This window comes from Pteropus alecto, unplaced genomic scaffold, assembly GCF_000325575.1.
Source record: "Pteropus alecto unplaced genomic scaffold, ASM32557v1 scaffold88, whole genome shotgun sequence".
NCBI lineage: Eukaryota > Metazoa > Chordata > Mammalia > Chiroptera > Pteropodidae > Pteropus > Pteropus alecto.
This window is the reverse complement of record NW_006494611.1, coordinates 16,761,828-16,782,759: the sequence shown is the minus strand read 5'-3', so window position 1 is coordinate 16,782,759 and position 20,932 is coordinate 16,761,828. Positions and strand designations below refer to the sequence as shown.

The window sequence follows — 20,932 nt, the reverse complement described above, 5'->3', positions numbered from 1 at the left end:
AATGATAATAATCACAGCCCCAAGTACTGAGTAATAGCCAAAACACTAATATCTAGGCTGACGCAGAGCTCCCTTTTAGAGAGCGCTTGCCGCAGGCCACACTGCTATTAAGCAGCATTGTAGACAGTATTTCAGCTAACTGTTACGCAAACATAGAAGGTAGACATTAGTATCTCTATTTTACAGATATAGAAACTCAGTCTAGAGAGATGAAGTAATTTGCCTGATTATTATTAACATTACCTAGTAGCAGAAATAGGACATGAACTTTTGCCTGACTGCAAGGGCACATGTCCTAACCAATGCCCTACACTGCGTCCACTGCATTTCCTTATACCTTGGCAGAAATTCCTATACATTTTTGTCTAACCATATGCATATAATTCTTGCTGATGGCACACCAGTAGGATGACATTAATTGCAGCCTGATATAGCTAGAAATGCGTTCTTTAAATGGTACCTTTGGTATTTCCCTAAAACATGCCTGCAGGTTTCTGACTTGTTCAGACATAGAATTATCCCTGATTTCAAAGCAAACCCAACCTTCCAAAAGAATCTCCAGTCTACGGCCATGCCACCCTGAACACGCCCGATCCCATCTGATCTCGGAAGCTAAGCAGGTTCGGGCCTGGTTAGTACTTGGATGGGAGACCACCTAGGAAGACCAGGTGCTTTAGGAGTCAAAAAAAAAAAAAAGAATCTCCAATACTCTGGAGCTTCAAGATCTGTCCCTCCAAAACTTAACTTCGTATTATGGGGAAATTCTTTTAATAGTCAACTATTTTCTTCCCCAAAATTAAATATTCAAAGAAAAACTAATTTAAAAGATCCATCGTACTTGTATTTTTGCCTTAGAAGACTCAGCCTACTATAGCAGACAGAGCTGGTTGCCTATCCCAAATCCATAGTTCATCCCTTCCTCTTTTCTACCATAACCCTGGTGTTGTTCACGTATCTACTCTATTCGTTCTCTTTACAGCAGCCATTTGCTTAAGAGAAGTCTGGCCCAATCCATTGTTTTGAGGAATGGCTTCTGATTGGTTTCCCTTTCCCTTGTCGGTCAGAATTTAGGGATAGGATGTGAAGTAATTCTAGCCAATGAGCTATGTGGGGAAGTCCTCTGGGAAAGATTTCCTTGCTTTTAAGAAACACACAGGAAAGATACTCCCTCTTCTTCCTTCAGACATTTTGAATCTGGATATGACACCTGAAACTAGGGCAACTACCTCCTAACCATGAAGGAAGCCTGAGGATTCAGTCAATAAGCCAAGGGCAGCACAGCAGAAAGATAAAAAGAACCTGGGACCTTAATGATGTTCCTGAGCCACTAAATTAACCAATTCTGGAGCCAGCCTATCTAGCCTGTTAGGTAACATATTACGTTTTACTTATTGTTGGAACTAGCTGAGATTTCTATTGTGTCTACTGAAAGAATCCAAATGGATGTATGCCTTCAGATAGTGATATGCTGGTGCCAGTTCCCGCCCCATCTAACACCCATGCCATGTTCAATGACTCCCTATGGATGGCTTGAAATTGGCCGTAGTGGAAGTGACTGTTACGCAGAAATCATACATTGGCAAACTACACATAAAGCTTTTTATATCCTTTGAGAAAACCAGTTAAACATTTACTAGCACACCATTGCAACCTCAGAGTAATTTAATACGTATACAGTAAACATTCCTATGACATATGAAGTAAAGCCAAAGAACTAAGAAAGAATTTAAACATCTACACAGTGAGCCAGCAATTTGTCTGTCTTATTGGACAGGGGTCAGGGAACTGCCCATCTCGAGAAAAATTTGGCCTGTTTCCTCTTTTAGTAAATAAAGTTGTCCTAAAACACAACCAAACTCATTTATTTCCATTTTGTCTTTGCTTTCAAATACAATGGCAATTGAGTAGTTGAGACAGAGAACATATGGCTAGCAATGCCATATTTACTATCTGTCCTTTTTCAGAGAAAGAGTACAGACTCCTGTTCTTAGGAGATGTGAAGCATTTGTCTGCAGACTAAAATGCCAATATTTGGAAGGAGAGAGTGGAAGACAATCATTTATGACTTTGGAGGTAGAGTAGCAGTTTAGAATAGGGAAAAGAACTATTCTCAAAGGGAGACCTGGATCCTGGTCCTGACTCTCCATCTTAGGAGTTATATGAACTCAGGAAACATATTTTACTTCTCTGAGCCTCGGTTTACTCATCCATAAAAATGGGGGTAATATTATTCTCACAGAATGTTGTATGAACTAAAATGAGATAAAACATGAGGATTATCTGGTATAAAAACATAAGTATTATTTGCCATGTGACTTAACCTCTCTTTTCATTTACTCATCATTCATTAATTCAATACACATCTATTGTGTGTCCACTGTGTACCAGAAACTTCTAGGAGCAAAGCTTAGAGAAGTGAAGAAAATACAAAATAGCTCTGTCTTCATGAAGCTTACATCCTGTGGGATGGGTGGGCAATAAACTGTTGAACAATAATTTCTGAGCTTCAGTTTCCTTGTTTGTACAAAAAAATAAAATACTCTCTCTGCTAACTTCACGGGATTGGAGCTAGAGTCAGATGAGAGTAGTCACAAACTGACAGCAATGAGCAAATCTAACTTCAGGATATTTTTGTTAGGCCTACAGTGTTTTCAAATGTTTATTTTACATTAGATGTCACATGAAAATATGAGATTTACTATTTTTGTTAGGCCTACAGTGTTTTCAAATGTTTACATTAGATGTCACATGAAAATATGAGATTTATCAAATGCTACAGACTAAATGTTAATGTTCCCCCTAAATTCATATATTGAAACCTCATCCCCAGGTGATGGTATTTGGAAGTGAGGCCTTTGGAAGGTGGTTAGTGCCCTTATAAAGAGACCTCAGAGAGCTCTCTTGACCCTTCTGCCATATGAGGATACAGCCAAAAGACAACTTTCAGGGAACCAGACACCAAATCCGCTAGTGCCTTTGACCTCAGACTTCCTAGAATGGTGAGAAATAAATGTTTGTTGTCCAAGCCACCCAGTCTATGGTAGTTTCGTTGTAGCAACCCAAATTAATTAAGATACCTAAAAATCCAGAATTTCAAATTCTCTTGAAAACCTGAAAGCACTAAAGATCCTAGGCTGATATTCCTTTGTGGTAGCCATGGAATTGAGTAGCAGCCCCTTCCTTTGGACAAGGCCTGTACTCCTCACTTTGTCCTGTCTCTGACATCCTGTATTGTCTGACCCTATGCTATTTCTCCCATGGACGACATCTACTGGGCCCCTGGAAGCAACAAGATTTTCAACTTCTGCCTATACCATGCTGCTCTTAATCAAAGTTTCTTACACAGCCACATGTGATTTATATTTATGGTATACTTTATATCTAGCACTCTCTCTCTCTCACAATTTCAATAGGACTAGCATACAAGATTCTACCTACACTTGCATAAAAACACACACAATGGAATAACTCACCAATTAGACACAAGTAGATGCCAAGTGTCATGAAATGATATAATCGATTATACAAGTAAAAAAAGCCAAAGCTTAAATAACTAGGCCTTGCATTTTCACATTTTCCATTAAAATAACCCACAAGATTAAGCTATTTTCCAAGTTAAGACTCTAAATCCACCCAGAAATGTCCAATATGAAACCATCTTCAGTGCTGCCCAGTGCTATTAAAATATGCTGAAATAGGCAGCACTGTGCAACAGCCCTTTGGAAAGCAATATAATGCAATGGATCAAGAATGGAAAGTTATTCATATTTTTTTAACAGTAATCTCTTTTCTGAGAAACTATCCTAAGGAAACAATTTAAGAAAAATTCAACACTATATACAAAAAAAAAAAATAGCTACACTATGAATATGTAAAACAGAAACAACCTAAGTATTTGACAACTGGTGTTTAAAAAGTTATGATACATTAAACAAACAGAATGTACAACCCTTTAAAATTATAAACAAGAAGATAATATTGTAATGGGAAATTACAATATTGTATTTACAATATTGTAATCAACAATATTGTAATTACATTTATGATGGGAAATGGGAAAACATTTATGATGCAATGTTAAGGCAAAAAAAGTCTCTAAAATTGTGTGTATCTTGTAAAAGAAGCCATGTAAAACTTATGTAAAAGTTGTACACTTGTAACTCACAAAGAATAGGAAAAATATGCAAAAAGGAATGTAACTGGGCTGGTATAATTAAGTTATGAATCATTTTAAAAATTGTATTCAGTCCTATTTTTATATATTATTTTCTTAAGTAGCTATTTCAGGTCTACTCCTGCAGTGTAAATACGAGCACAAAAATCTCCTTTGTATAGTTTCTCAAGGACTAAAAATAGCCATATCATTTATTGATACTGCACAATGAAAAGCAAGTGACTATTCCATAGAGGACACATTGTGGGTAAGAGCCTTTGGCAAAATACAATGTTCTTTTTCTTTCCAAAATTATTGAGTGTCATTAATTTTTATTCTACCTCTGCTATCCCCAGGTGATTCCATTTTCATTTGTTTTAGCTGAGCGACCTCTCTTTGGCATTCCCACATTTTATAAGAACCAATTTGTGAGGATCTGTCAAAAAAAATACAATGGCATAAGTCCAAATAAAGAAATATAAACAACATTCCCAAGTATGGCTGTGGTGACAGCATAATGAACAAAGGTCTGTTTTAAGTTATAGTCAACCTGGGTAAAACTACAGGATCCCAGGGTGGGGAGAACCAAATTCTCCTAAAGCATTGGTATGCGATAGTATTATCAATAATTCCTTATAAATAGTTGTCCTGGAGCCTCACAAGCCTCAGAGACGAGCACTATCTTCCCTTTCAGGATAAAGAAGCTGAAGCTCAGAGAAGTGAGCTTCAGGAATACCCGACTGATATTGCTGTATCTGAATCCCAGTGGAGACTAGCAGCTCTGCCCAATCAGGGTACTTCCCCATCTGCCCTCCAGATTTCAAAATTGTTACTGGGCATTTCTGTCAACAAGCCATCCAAGTAATGGTAAAGCTTATGCATCCATTCCTATGAGTGGCCACGACAAAAGGAAGAAAGGGAAGCCCACAAATACTGGGCATAACTGCTCACAAAACAACTCCTATGAATTTCTGTCAAAGCAGGTCATTTAACACAGCAGTCCCCAACCTTTTTGGCACCAGGGACGGGCACTCCTATGAGAATCTAATGCCTGATGATTTGAGGTGGAGCTGAGGTGGTGAAGCTAGCGCTGGGGAGCGATTGCAAATACAGACGAAGCTTTGCATGTTTGCCTGCCACTCACTTCCTGCTGTGTGGCCTGGGTCCTAACAGGCCACGGACCAGTACCGGTCAGCAGCTCAGTGGTTTATTAGATTTATATTAGATTTAGTAGATTTATATGTATTCAGAAGAAATGCACGGGTTAGAAAGGCTAATCTCATTTCCTAGAGACCTTGCAGCAGCCTGCAGTTACCCTAGAATGACAGCCTCAGAGTTCTTGTGAATAATTAAGCCATCTGGTATTACACAAATATAATGAAAAAGTCTTTCATTAAGTTGACAGTATACCAAAACTACAAGCAAAGCAAGCATGTTACCATCATACAATTCTTCATTTTCCTAATCAGCCTCCAACTTATTTGATTTGAACGTCCAATTGCTAAAATATAATTGAATTTTGTTTCGGAAAGATTATTTTGAATCAAAAGAGGCGCTATATTATAATGTTCTTCTAAGACTATAATGTTCTCCTTAACAATACAAGTTGAGATATATCCTCAATTTCACTATATCCTTCTTGCCTTCAAAAATCTAATCATTTGCAAAGAATTCCTGTAAACAGTCAATACCTTTCCAGTAAAGCACTCCACTTGTGGGGTAAATCTTTCACCTTGCCACCAATGAAGTTTTATGAAGCAATCCCTTCTATCAGTAGAAAACCTACACATTTCCTACAGTCAGTATGCAGCCAGAGAAAAGGCAACGATGGTCCTGTCTTGCTTGTTTTGGTAGGCTCCTTTCCACTGTTCTTTCCTTTCTCAACCCCATCTATTTCCAATGCCTAAACCTTTACCAGAACCCTGACTTCATAAATTGGTTTGTAGCCACAAAAGAGATAAAGGTGTGTGGCAGAAAGATACTAAGAGTGGGAATCAAACCACTGGATCCAAGTAACACTGCTTAGTTGGATGACCTTGTACGAATCACTTCCTCTCTGCCATTACTTCCTAATCTATAAAACCAGGGCATTGAATTGCTGACACCTATCCTTTAACCAGGTGACTGATTATTAAGTATCTATTCCTCTATATGTAAGTTACCTGGTAGACCAGGCACACTCAGTAAACTTTGACTGATTTTACTTTTTATTACCTAATACCTCTTTGAAGGATAAGGCAAGTCCTCTGTTTTTACTTAAGAATCATGAATTTGCCAGTCTCTCTTTTACAGTTATTTCTAAAATATTCCTGTACTACAGATAATATTTTTGAAATATCTCTTGGTGTGTTTATTGCTCATTGTCGGTAAGCAAGTTTCTCTCATGGCCTCTTCTATTAGTAAGGCTAGGCCAAAAAGTTTATTGCTTCAGGGAATAAGAAGAGGGGTCCCATCCAAAGTAAATCCATCCATAAGTAAGAAATCATAGGATTGTGTTGTAGAGGAAGTTCCCATCATACAGGAAAGAAAGTAGAAGCCTACCTAGAGAGGAAAGGGAAAGGACTTTTTAAAGGAAGAGCCCCCCAGGTTTCTCAGGGACCACGTCTTCCACTCCTTTAAGTCTTGACCAGGGGTAGGTGTGTGATACAGTGAAGTGATAGGAGCCTGCGTAAATGAGGGGGAAGCTGCAATAAGGAGGTCTGTGTTTTGTGTCCCGTGGATAACTGTTGGAAGATATTGCTTCACTGGATGCCCTTGGCCTGTGATGTGTCTAGGCAAAGAGAAAGCCAAGGACACCGCCCACTGACTGTCCCTCACCTCCCATTTAACATAGCAGTGGTCCAGAGGCTCTCCCATGTTCTCAGTGGAGACGTGGAAGACAGCCAAGAGATGAGAGGCAGGGTTATGTCAAAGGAGAAAGTGATTCCACTGCAATTATCCTGAGCCAAATGGAAATCATGGCTAATCCTCTAGAAGAACCACAACAGGAAAGGGAGGGAATTTCCCCAGGTCTCGGCCATACAGAAAGTATAAACCGTAAGTTCCACCAGCAGCAGACATGTTAGCATGGTACACAATGAGGACAGAAGCCAACACCTAGAGACCAGCAAGATGAGTTTCACCAGCAGAATGTGCAGTGCCCAATACTGGGGAAAACCCTGCCTAAGCCAATGAGAACTCAGGGACGTGCATGCTAACCACCTCCTTCACCGTTACCATGAGGACACACACTTTTCTCCCAAGTCAGACAATCATAAAGGAGAAGGAGGAATAAACACAATAGAGTGGGAAAAACTACTCTTATGTGGAAATTAATCTTGGATTTGGCTGAATATTGATCCAGAAAGAACTGAGTTAAGATGAAAGAGAGTACATATTAAACTTGCAGAAACTGCTAGAATCTGTTTTTAGATTGATATAATACAATAAAGCACACCCATTTTACGTCTACATTTCAATGACTTTTAACAAATATATATACTCATATAACTACAACTACCATAACCAAGATATAGAACATTTTCATCTCTCCAAACATTCCCTCATGCTCCTTTGCAGTCAATCTCCACCAACCTCAGCACCTCACGACCACTGATCTGCTCTCTATTGATGTAGATTAGTTTTATCTGTCCAGAATTCCATGAAAATGGAATCATACGATATGGACTATTTTGCCTCTGACTTCTTTCATTTATTATGTTTTGAGATTCATCCAGGTTACTGTGTCCATCTGCAGTTGCTTCCGTTTTATTGCTGAATGGTGATCTGTGTTATGGATATACTGCCATTTATTTACATATTCATCTCTCGATGGACTTTAGGGTTGTTTCCAGTTTTAGACCATTATGAATAAAGCTTCTGTGAATATCTGTGTGAAGGTCTTTTTGGGAATATGTATTTTCATTCTCTTGAGTAAATATCTAAGAATGAATTTTCTGAGTCATACTGTAAGTATTCATTGAACTCTAGGAGAAACTGCCAAATTTTTCAAGATGGCTGTGTGACAGTACTAGTAACATTTTAGAATTCCAGTTACTCTTGTTTAGAAAAGATTCTCATTGTACTTTTAATTTGCACTTCCCTGATGACTGTAATTATTAGCTATTCATATGTCTTATTTTGTGAAGTATATATTCAAGTACCATACCTATTTTAATTGGGTTATTTGTCTTGTTATTGAGATATAAGAACTCTTTGTATATTCTAGATACAAGTCCTCTTACAGGATACTCCATTTGTAGCTCTTAGCCTGTCCTATCTGAAGCTCTTTTATTTAGATACTCCACTCCTGTCTCTGCAGAAACAAAAGGAAAACAGTGATACTATTTTTTTTATCATGGAAACTCAGTGTCCTCAGTTACAATCTGTTTGGCTCAGAACTGTCTGGTTCCATGTTCAGCCCATATATATGAACATTTCTTTAGCCAAATATCAGCCTCACTCCCAACCCAATCCACTCCCACCTATCCCATGATACTATACATTTCTTGCAAGTTACTGGAAAAAAACCCTAAGCTTTATTGTCTTTTTACATGCTATTTCTTTTACCTTCAAATTCCTTCCTTTTCCACTTCCCCACCAGACTTACCTATCATTTCTGCTTTAACTGCCTCCACCCCACCCCATCCCTCAAAATAGTTATCTCTCTTTTACAGACTCAATCGCTTTCTGTACATGCCTCTCCTAGCACTTACCAAATACACTTTTGTTATCTATTTATCTGTCTCTTTCTACCACTATACTATTTAACTCCACAGAACAGAAACTCACTTAAGACATCCTTGTATCTTGCCCCAATTTTCTCTACCACCCTCAAACCCCAACACACACACTGCTTGGTAAGAGCAAGAGCTCTATCAGTGTCCAATAAATGAATGAAATAAATTCTGCCTTCACCAGAAAGAAGGTCACTGAGTCATAAAAAATAAATTAAAAGCATAAATAAGTTACTAGTTTAAAATGGTAATTCAACTTAAAAACATGAGAAGCAATTTATATTCATCAGAGATTTCTAATCTTCAGACATAAAGCAAGAAAATCAGCCATTACAACTAGAAAATGAAAAGAATTTAACATAATCAGCTTCTCTCTAAAACACAGGGAAGCAAAGCATTCTTGTCACAGAGGTACCAGCCAGTACTTAGAGCTCAAGTCTTTGATTCCTGGGCCAGAGAGTAAACCACAAAATAGTAACAGTAACAAGTTACTATTTGGAGGCATTTAATCCATCAGGCTCTGAATTCACTACTATAACTATGTTATCTCATTTTACCATCATCCCAAACGTGTGAAGGTAGTATTATGATTTCCATTTTACAGATAAAGTAAGGAATGCTCTAACTATCCAAGATTCAACCTCAGCCTGATTTCAAAGCTTGTGCTCTTAATCACTGCGTCCTGTTGTTCTCCACTGGCTTCTAAGCTCTGTCATAAGGGAAGTCATTACTATTATTTTTCATCTGGTATCTTTAGCACCTAGAACAGTGCCTGGCATAGATATATCTGCTAAATGTTGTGGTCAAATGTAACCACATTTACGGAAGAGAAAGATATCTTGCTTCCCAGTTACTGAAAATTTTATTCCTTTCTCTTCCCAAGGATCGAATGTCTGGTTTACCCTAACCCAGGACTCAAGGCCCCATTAAGATCCTGGTCTGTAGATGGGAATCTGAGCAGACACCATCTGTATTGGAGAATAGTCTTCCAAATATGCTATGAGAGAATTCCAATACTTTCCTACACAGCCTTTACAGCAATGGAGCAAAGTGTTGCAACAGGTAGCCTTGCAGACTTCTATCCTGGGGGCAAACTCAAGCTCTGAAAAGGACTGAACATGGGAGGGAAGTTAAAGAAACCCCTTGTCTCTCTGCTCGGGTGTGCAGAGTCTCTGGCCCAGGGACTCTACTGTTATTTCCTTTTGGAGTCCCTGGGTCTTGGGGATGCCTTCTAATGCTTACAGATTTATTTATTTTTGTTGCTCAATGACATTACACATGTACTATGAAAAAAATTATTATTCTTAGGTAAAAAAAGACTTGTGGTTAACTTTTTTTTTTTTAACTATCGGCTTCTCTCTGCTTAGTCTCAAACAGATCCTGGTAACAACAGGGGAGTAAATAATTACTGACTTCAACCAGAAATTTTTGGATGTTTGTCAGGGACCTTTGGGCACTAAACTGAAACACTGACCTTTGCTAATGAAGTTGCCAAAGCTTCTACATTGTGCGTGAGACTGGGGACAGGAATATTTTACCTAAGACCTAGAATAGCTGCATGATTTACGTGGTATTTGGTCTACAGAAAGAGAGAAAAAGATGCCACTTGTTCATTCACATAAGAGGCAAAGGGAGTAAAAGCAAGATTCTTTCCCACCCTGTCAGCTCCTCATCCACAGAGCTGCCGATTCCAGGCAACATCAGAAAAATGCTTACTTTTGAATCTAATAGTTTGTTGACAGTACAGTTCATAGCCAGGAGCTCGCCCCTAGTCACCCTTCTCTGCAGTAATAGAGTTCTTTTCTCTCTTAGTTGGAAGTACATGTAAAAGAAGTGATAGGCCTGAGCTGTATTTCCTTTGAAAAAAAATAAATAAATAACATGCAGTCAAGGATCTCAGTGCCTAGCACAATGTCCGGTATAAAACTGGTGCTCAAAATATGCGTGTGGTTCAACGAATACATGTTTGCATCTAACTCAGTGGCCTTGCAGAATTCTAATTCTAATTTTGCACTTTTACAGCATATGGAATTATTAGGTCAGACTGTTATGTCAGAGGCTTCTCAGCTGCAGAGAACTGGGGTTTGAGATGCATTTCACAGAGTCTTTTTGTTAGTCGACAGAGAGCCTTTTATTGAAGAACAGTGCTGCCTGTCTATACCACAGCATTTTCCCCACTCTGTAATCACTGCTACCCGCCATGTTCTTAAAATGGGAGGGGTAATGAGTCAACTATTTCAGTCAAATATTTCAAGTTAACCCCGCACATCATGGAGTATTGCAGAGAATTGGTGTTTGAGAGTGCAGGCAGAAGAGCACCCACCGGCACTCAGACTGGATGCTCTCTCAGAACAGGGCACCTGTGATGCTCCCAATCACCACACTGTCCCCAGTGCCTAGGAGAGTGCCTAGAAGAGAACAGGCACTCAATAAATGTTTAGTAAATGAATGAACACCCTCTATTCTCCAGTTTAGACATTTTTCCAAATCACATGTGGGAAAGGGGTACAGGGAGCTTAAGGAATTGGGGGAAGAAATTACCCAGCCTTTGTTTGTTTTTTTTTGTCCACAGTCAAACCAGATCAACAAGCCTTCTCAGAATCTGGGGAACAAAGCCCTAAGTGAGTAAGTCTCATTAGGTACACTGCAGCATGGCCAGGCCCTGATCCCAGACCAGGCCAAACCTAGAAACAGAACTTCACAGCCAGGTTGGCCCTCTCTCCTTGCTTTTGCAGAGTGACTAAAAATGAGCGAGGACTGCTGGAGGGTTCACCTACAGAGCCTGGCACTCGGCCCACTGTCTGCACCACACTGCACAGGCCATCAAATTCCACAGGCCCTTAGAGATGTTTGTTTTTGTGTTCTGTAGACACTGTTCACTGCTTGAGCCACAGCAGGTCACACAAAGGACAAGGTGTTGCCAAGGCTGAGAATGTGGTGAATGCTTTTGTGCAAGACTGAGGACTTGAATTTCTTCCTGGAAATGAAAAAGTTAGAAATGATTTTATAACAATTCTTTCAAGATGTGGGTGGTCATCTTTGTCTCTATTCTGATCACTGAAATAGTTCGGACTGAACCAATTCATTCTACCTCCTTCTAGCTTTGGACCTAAGAAAAAGTTTGGTGAACTTCTAATAACAAAGGCCTTGGAAGTTGTTTCTAACTTTTGTTTTTAATTGTAGTTGATATTCGATATTATTTTTTATTAATTTCAGGTGTATAGTATAGTGGTTAGACATTTATGTAATTCATGAGTATTCCCTCTGATTAGTCTAGTACCCACCTGGCACCATACATAGTTATTACAATATTATTGACTATATTCCTTATGCTTTACAAACTTGTGACTCTTTTACAGGCATCAATTTGTACTTCAACCAATTAGTTCTTTCAACTTTTTGACCAAGCCCTCCAACCCTCCTCCCATCTGGCGATCATCAGTTTGTTCTCTGTATCTACAAGTCTGTTCCTGTTTGGTTTGTTTATTTTGTTCTTTAGATTCCACATGTAAGTGAGATCATATGGTATTCATCTTTCTCTGATTTATTTTGCCTGCCATAATACCCTCTAGGTCCAACCATGTTTCACAAACGATAAGATTTCATTCTTTTTTGTGGCTCAGTAGTATTCCATTTTATATATGTACCATTTCTTCTTTACACAATCATCTATTGATGGGCACTTAGGTTACTTCCATACTTTGGCTATAGTAAACAATGCTTGAAAGACCATAGAGAAGCATATATCTTTCAAATTAGTGCTTAGGATTTCCTCAGACAAATATCCAGAAGTAGAATTTCTGAGTTATAGGTAGTTCTATTTTTAATTTTTGAGGAACCTCCACACCGTTTTCCATAGCAGCTGTACCAATTTGCAATCCCACCAACAGTGCACAAGGGTTCTCTTTCTCCACATCTTTGCCAGCACTTATCGTTTGTTAATTTATTGATGAAAGCCATTCTGACAGGTGTGAGGTGCTAATCCATTGTGGTTTTAATTTGCAATTATTGTTGATTAGTGGTGAGGATCTTTTCCTATGTCTATTGGCCATCTCTATGTCTTCTTTGGAGAAATGTCTGTTTGGGTCCTCTGCCCATTTTTTAATTGGATTGTTAGTTTTTTTGGTGTTGAGTTGTGTGAGTTTTTTATAAACTGTGGATATTAACCTCTTTATTGGATGCATCATTGGCAAATATCGTCTCCCATTCGGTAAGTTGTCTTTTCATTTTTTTTTATGATTTCCTTTGCTGTGCAAAATTTCTTTAGTTTGATGTGGTCCCATTTGTTTATTTTTCCTTATGTTTCCTTTGCCCACGAAGCTATATCTGAAAAAGTATTACTAAAAGCAATGTCAGAGAGTTTACTGCCTATGTTTTCTTCTAGAATTTTATTGTTTTGGGTCTTATATTAAAGCCTTTAATCCATTTTGAGTTTCTTCTTGTATATGGTGCAAGAAAGTGATCTACTTTCATTTTATTGCATGCATCTGTCCAGTTTTCTCCAATACCATTTATTGAATTGACTGTCTTTACCACATTGTATATTCTTGCCTCCTCTGTCATAGATTAATTGACTGTATCGGTGTGGGTTTTTTTCTGGGCTCTCTATTCTGTTCCATTGATCAACGTGTTTTTTGTTTTTTGTTTTTGCCAATACCATGATGTTTTGATTACGATAGCCTTATAGTATAGTTTGATATCAGGTATTATAGTACCTCCAACTTTGCTCTTCTTAAGATTACTGTGGCTATTCAGGGTTTTTGTGGTTCCAGATAAATTTAAGGATTATTTGTTGTAGTTCTGTGAAAAATGCCAAAAATGATATTTTGATAGGAATTGCATTACCTCTACAGATTGCTATGGGTAGTGTGAACTTTTTAACAATGTTAATTCTTCCTATCCATGAGCATGGTATATGCTTCCATTTATTTGTATCTTCTTCACTTTCTTTCTTCGATGTCTTATAATTTTTTGAGTACAGGCCTTTTACCTCTTTGTTTAAATTTATTTCTAAGCATTTCTTTTTTGATGCAATTGTAAATGGAACTGTTTTCCTAATTTCTCTTTCTGATAATTTGTTATTGGTGCATAAAAATGCAACCAATTTCTGAATATTATCTTGCTATTTTACTGAATTCATTTATCAGTTCTAATAGTTTCTTTGATGGAATCTCTTGGTTCTCTCTATATAGTATCATGTCATGTGCAAATAATGACAGTTTTACTTCCAATTTGGATGACTTTTATTTCTTTTTCTTGTCTGATTGCTGTAGCTAGGACTTCCAATACTGTGTTGAATAAAAGTGGCGAAAACAAATATCTTTGTCTTGTTCTTAATCTTAAAGGGAAGGCTTTTAGCTTTTCACCATTGAGTATGATGTTAGCTGTAGGTTTGTCTTATATGACCTTTACTATGTAGAGGTATGCTCCCTCTATTCTCATTTTGCTGAGAGATTTTTATCATAAATTGATGCTGGATTCTGTCATTTATTGATATGATCATATGATTTTTTAATCCTTCATTTTGTTTACGTGGTATATCATATTAATTTGATTTGCAATATTGAACCAACCTTGCATCCCAGGAATAAATCCCATCTGATCGTGGTGAATGATCTTTTTAATGTCTCACTGAATTTGGCTTGCTAATATTTTGTTGAGGATTTTTGCATCTATGTTCATCAGGGATATCTATATCTATATCTATATTTCTGAATATTCCTAAATGTGTGTGTGTGTGTGTGTGTGTGTATTTTTGTAATGTCTTTGACTTTGAAATCAGGATAATGGTGGACTTGTAAAATGAGGCTGAGAGCCTCCCCTCCTCTTGAATCTTTTGGAATAGTTTGAGAAGGATAGGTGTTAATTCTTCTTTGAATGTTTGGTAAAATTCACTTGTGAAACCATCTGGTCCAGGACTTTTGTTTGTTGGGAACTTTTTGATTACTGATTCAATTTCATTGGTGGTAATCAGTCTGTTCAGATTTTCTGTTTTTTCTTGATTTTGTCTTGGAAGATTGTATGTTTCTAGAAATATATCCATTTCTTCTAGATTGTCTAATTTGTTGACATATAATTGTTCATAGTATTTTCTTAAAATCCTTTGTATTTCTGTAATGTCAGTTGTTATTTCTCCTCTTTCATTTGTGATTTTATTTATTTGAGTCTTCTCTTTTTTTCTTGATGAATCTGGTTAAAGGTTTATCAATTTTGTTTATCTTTTCAAAGAACCAGCTCTTGGTTTCATTGATCTTTTATATATTTTTTAGACTCTATTATGTTTATTTCCACTCTGATCTTTATTATTCCTTTCTGTCTACTCACTTTGGACATTGTTGTTTTTTTCTAGTTCTTTTAGGTGTAACATTTAATTGTTTGAGATTTTTCTTGTTTTTTGAGGTAGGTCTATATTGCTATGAATTTCTTTTTTAGGACTGCTTTCACTGTGTTTTAATTTGTGTTTTAATTTGCATTTGTCTCAAGGTACCTTTTGATTTCTTCCTTGTTCTCATTGTTAATCCATTCATTGTTTAGTTTCATGTTATTTAGCCTCCATGTGTTTGTGTTTTTCAGTTTTTTTCCTTGTAATTGAATTCTAGTTTCACATCATATGATTTAAGTCTTCTTAAATTTATTGAGGCTTTTTTGTGGCCCAACATGTGGTCTGTCCTGGAAAATATTCCACGTGCACTTGAAAAGAATGAATGTTCTTCTGCTCTGGTATGAAATGCTCTAAAAATATCAAGTAAATCCATTTGATCCAATGTATCATTTAAGGCCACTGTTTCCTTGCTGATTTTCTGTCTGAGAGATCTATCCATTGATGTCAATGAGGTGTTAAAGTCCTATACTATGACTATATTACTGTCGACATCTCCCATTATGTCCATCAATATCAGCTTTATATATTTAGGTGCTCCTATGTTGGGTGCAAAAATGTTTATAAGGGTCATATCCTCTTTTTGGATTGACCCCTTTATTATTATGAAATGTCTTTTATTATAGCCTTTGTTTTAAAGTCTATTTTGTCTGATATAAATATTACTACCCCATCTTTTTTGTTTGTTTCCATTTGCATGAAATATATTTTTCCATTCCTTTACTTTTAGTCTCTGTGTGTATTTCAGTCTAAAGTGGGTCTCTTGTAGACAGTAAATGATTATAAATAGGCACATAGTTATTATTGCCATTTTATTATTTATATTTTTGTTCTTTTTTCCTTTCTTTCTTTTTCTTAAAGAAGTCCCATTAACGTTTCTTGCAATACTGGTTTGGTGGTGATGAACTAACTCCTTTAACTGTATCTTGTCTGGGAAGCTCTTTATCTTACCTCGAATTTTAATTGATAGACTTCTTGGGTAGAATAGTCTTGGTTGTAGCTTTCTGCTTTTCATCACTTTGAATATTTCTTGCCAATCCCTTCTGGCTTGCAAAGTTTATGTTGAGAAAATCAGATGACAGTCTCATGGGAGCTCCCTTGTAGGTAACTACCTGCCTTTCTCTTACTGTTTTTAAGGTTCTCTCTTTGTTTTCAACCTTTGCCATTTTAATTATTTTGTGTCTTGGTATGGGCCTCTTTGGGTTCATCTTGTTTGGGACTCTGTGTTTCCTGAACTTATATGTCTATTTCCTTCACTGGGTTTGGGAACTTTTCCACCATTATTTCTTCAAATAGGTTCTCAATCCCTTGCTGTCTCTCTTCTCCTTCTGGTACCCCTATGATGCAAATGTTGTTATGCTTAATGTTGTCTCAGAGGTCCCTTAAACTATCCTCATTTTTTAAAATTATTTTTTCTTTTTGCTGTTGTGATTAGGTGTTTTTGGCTACTTTGTCTTCCAAATTGCCGATTCAATCTAATCTGCTGTTGCTTCCTTCTAGTATATTCTTCATTTCAGTTATTTTATTCATCATTTTTGACTGGTTCTTTTTTTATAATTTCTATGTCCTTTTAATGTTTACTATCTCTTTGTTGAAGTTCTCAATAAGTTCCTTGAGCATCCTTATGACCAGTGTTTGAACTCTGCATCTGGTAGATTGCTTGTCTCCATTTCATTTAGTTCTTTTTCTAGAGTTTTGGTCTGTTCTTTCCTTTGGGACATGTTTGTCTCCTTATTTTGGCTGCCTCTCTGTGTTTGTTTCTATGTATTAGGTAGATCTGCTTTGTCTCCCAGTCTTAGCAAGATGGCCTTATGTAGTAAGTGCCCTGTGGGGCCCAGTATTGCCTTCTCCCTGGTCACCCGTGCTGCAGGAGTGTCCCTTGTGTGGGTTGTATGTGCCCTCCTATCGTAGTTGAGCCTTGATTGCTGTTGGCACATCATGATAACTGTGTAAGATATTCTTCTGTCCACTGACAATGCTGCATGTACTTGTGGATTTGCACACCCTTTACTAATTCTGTTGCCTCCTCCCAGATCTGAGACTCTCGGATTAGAAGCCTTCACATTGTATTAGCGGTAGGGTTAGTGCCTTGGAGAACCTAAGTTCCTTCTGGTTTACCATTCCCCCTAGTATTTATTCAAGGTCCCAGTCGGAACTGGGAAATTGGGGAGACTTCAACAAAGACATTATTTATAAAGGTTTGAACAATGTTCATAAAATCTAACAAAGGTCAGTAGAGTCCCCTTGGGCTAACAACAATTGGAAGTCATTACCACCTCTAGGCCTGAGGGGCAAAAGGAGAGAGTAGTTACTGGAATCTCCTAAAGAAACACTGTAGAAAGTCTTGGGTAAAGGAAAGCTGCCCATCCACAAGGATCTGACAATAAAAGAAGCAAGGAAATAAATACATCAACCTCACCCTCTTCCTGCCTTCCAAGTGTCATCAAGTCTGAACCCAACGGGAATTCAGTTGATATAGTCTATGCATGTTAATCACCTGAGCATAGAACAGGGTGGAAATGGGAGAGACAGTGAACTTGGAGGGGTAAATGGAAACTGTCCTGCACACCAGTGTAACCTGTAAGCTTGTCCTCTATTGCACTGGAGCTATGGTTAAAAGATGAGGTCAAGACCTGAGCCAATGCTCAGACTTGCCTTTAAACTAGGTCAAGTTGCTCAAGGTTACCAATTCAAATCTTTTGGCATATTTAAAATACAAAACTCAGTTGTGAAACCAACCTCCTCTTTTGCTGCTTATACTGAAGCTCTTTCTTAGTTTCAACCAGCAATCACCTTTAAATGAACAACTCCAAAATCTGCATCTCTGCTGCCAATCTTCCTCCCAAGTTGCAGATTCAAATTTCCAACCTCTTACAAGGTACCTCAAACTCACATGTCCATAACAGCACTGGCTATTTTCTCCTAGAATGGTTTCACCATTTTCCAGCTAGGCATGCTAGAACAATTTGAGTCCTTCTGACACCTCCCTAACTCTCATAACAAGGGATTCCAACTCTTATCACTCTGCTTATATCCCTCTCACATCTATCTCCCACTTTATATTTCCCATTGCTTTGTACCTGAACTAAGTCAGAGTCTGTCCTAGCTGGCCTGGTTCAATCCTGACTCTACCACATATAGTGACCCTATTTAGACTCCTCTGCCACTTACTAATTGCAAGCTCTTACTTAGTGTCTCGGTGCCTCAGTTTCCTTATCTGTCGGACATATCCATGTGTAGTACCTACAATTAGAGACAAAGACTTCCTTTTCATTGATTCCATGTGGCAGGAACTCCGGTAGAATTAGCATCTCTGGCCTTTCTCTATCTCCTCACTTTTCTCCATTGGAGGAAGAGTAAGTTATCTGATTCATGGGTTTTGGAGTAACAACTATACAGGCTCGGCTCAGCCCTTTTCTGTTTTCTCCCTTTTTTTTTTCCACTTGGAATCTGCCTGTTATTTAGAGAGTGCTTGTCTGTCTCAGCTCTTCCATGCTATAAATGAAATAGGGGCAGGCGCCCTGGCAAGTAAGCCTGTGGTTGTTTGGGGGAGGGTGTGTGTGTGTAAGGCATTACAACTGGTTAAGTGTCTTTTTTATGGGGCAAGTATTATAATCCTACTTCACTAGTAGTTCTAAGCCTCATTTCCTAATTATCAATATTATTAGCGTTTAAGGTAGCATTTTGATACCTGTTTGATACCTGTTTCTACCTCTAAATTGGTTTTGAACTGAGGGCGAAAATGAGTGCTTTTTATCGATCTTTTCAAATCCCAGTTCTTACCTCTAAATGAGTAAACTGAGACAAACAGAGATCAAATAGTCTGTCCAAGGCACAGCTAGCATGTGGGACAGTGGAAAGTGAACCCAGACAGTCTGGCTCCGAAGACTGGTCTTAACTACTGCATTGTACATAGTTACATAGGTTTTATTTTTGTTTAATAATGTCCAATGTTCCATGGTTAAGAAGGTAATGGTCTTATAAACTATTTTTAGAATTTTTTTCTAGTTAAAATTAGAAATATTAGGTGCTTTGTGGAGCACACAGAAATTCAGCTACAAGGGAATTCAGCCCCACGGAATGACTGGAGGGTAGCCCTGAGGGAGGAACCTGTGCCATGTTAGTGCTACAGCATCTACACCTTCCTGGCTTGGTTCATTAGACCAAGAATCCACACCTGATCCCAAGGAACCAATCCAGTGGCTGAACCAAACTCTGAGATTCTACATCTTTGGACCTGGGAATTAGGAAATGGAGCAATTGAGTCAGGCTGGAGCTGGGAGGTGCTGTGAGCCAGGGCTAGGGAGCCATTCTCTGCCACGTATGTGTACAGAGGCCAGAGAAAAGAGAGCAAGGAAGCAGTTCCATGTAGACCAGTGGCAATTTGGCCCCCTAAGGGACATTTGGTAATGTCCAGAGGCATGTTTTGTTGTTACGACCAAGGTGTGCTTTTTTTTTTGGCACCTAGTGGCAGAGGTCAGGGATGCTGCTAATCATCCCACAGTGCACAGGACAGTCTGGAACAAAGAGAATTATCTGGCCCCAAACGTCAATTGTGACGAGGTTAAGAAACCCTGATATAGACTCAGAGCAAGCAACCATGTGGCACATATAGAAAGTGAGGTAGAGAAATTAATTGCTTTGGTTCCAGTGGCTCCCCAGGTCCTTATTCCAGCTTCTTAGGAAGCCTTATGGCTCCTCCTGCCCCAGGTCCCCCAAAGGTATTTTATGGCCCATGTTCTTCCTGTCCATGTATCATTCCACAAAAGTCCCCCTTGTCCTTACACCAGTTTAATGAGAATGTTACTTGCAACCAAAGATATCTGAGACAAGTTGAGTGGGGAGAGCAACTGAAGATGGAAATGTGGTCTGTCAGAAGGAACAGTGTATGTAAAGGCACAGAGATTAAGAAGACATGTGAACAAACACAGAGAGAAAAATGAAGAACAATGCAGGTGAAAGGAAAAACCTGAGTCAGGGCGAAGAAGCAGCAATAAGCATGGTATGTTTCCGGGCAAAATGGAGAGTGGCCTGACTAGATCAGCAGGTGCACGCTGGGGAAATTAAAGAAATTAATATAAGTGAAAACAGTTTTGAAAGATGCATCAGAATATACAATTTCAATACAGGCTTGCATATCTGTGACAGTTCTAAACCTAATTCATCTTTCAATGCATAGACATAGAAAAGTACCTTTGGGAATGTATACTCTCCTGGCAAGCCATCGCTACTCAGTGGACATACTGCCCTATCAGTAAAAACCCGTGATGAGGTACACTCAACAAGCAACATTTTCCCAAGATGTGACAACCAAAACAGACGCGGAAACCTCTGGCATTTACAGCAATCAGCCAAAATCGTTTTTGGTCACTGAGCTTCCCAGTTTCCTATTCTACACTCTGGGAAAGGAGAAGCATGTCTTGCAGGGTTGTGGGCAGCAAGCTCACTACCAAGCACTAAGGAGGCTCTGACTTAGATGTTAAAGCACCATATGGTTTACAGGAGGAAGAGGCCTCAGAGGGGAGGGGAAAGGGGAAGGGGAAGGGGAAGGAGAAGAAGAGAGTTTACAAACACTGAGAAATGGACTTCCCTCCACCTCAGTCAAGAAAGAAGATTTAGGATTCATAAAAACATCATTAACTCTTTCTGGGGAGAAAAATTAAAAAACAAGAGTCAAATACATAT

At 38.4% G+C, this 20,932-nt stretch overlaps 1 non-coding gene across 1 annotated transcript; it reads left to right on the top strand.

Moving 5' to 3' along the window:
- Positions 1-561: 561 nt before the first annotated feature.
- Positions 562-680, top strand: LOC112474159. The gene has a single exon (XR_003044298.1). It is a non-coding gene; the product is annotated as a 5S ribosomal RNA (ribosomal RNA).
- Positions 681-20,932: the final 20,252 nt, after the last annotated feature.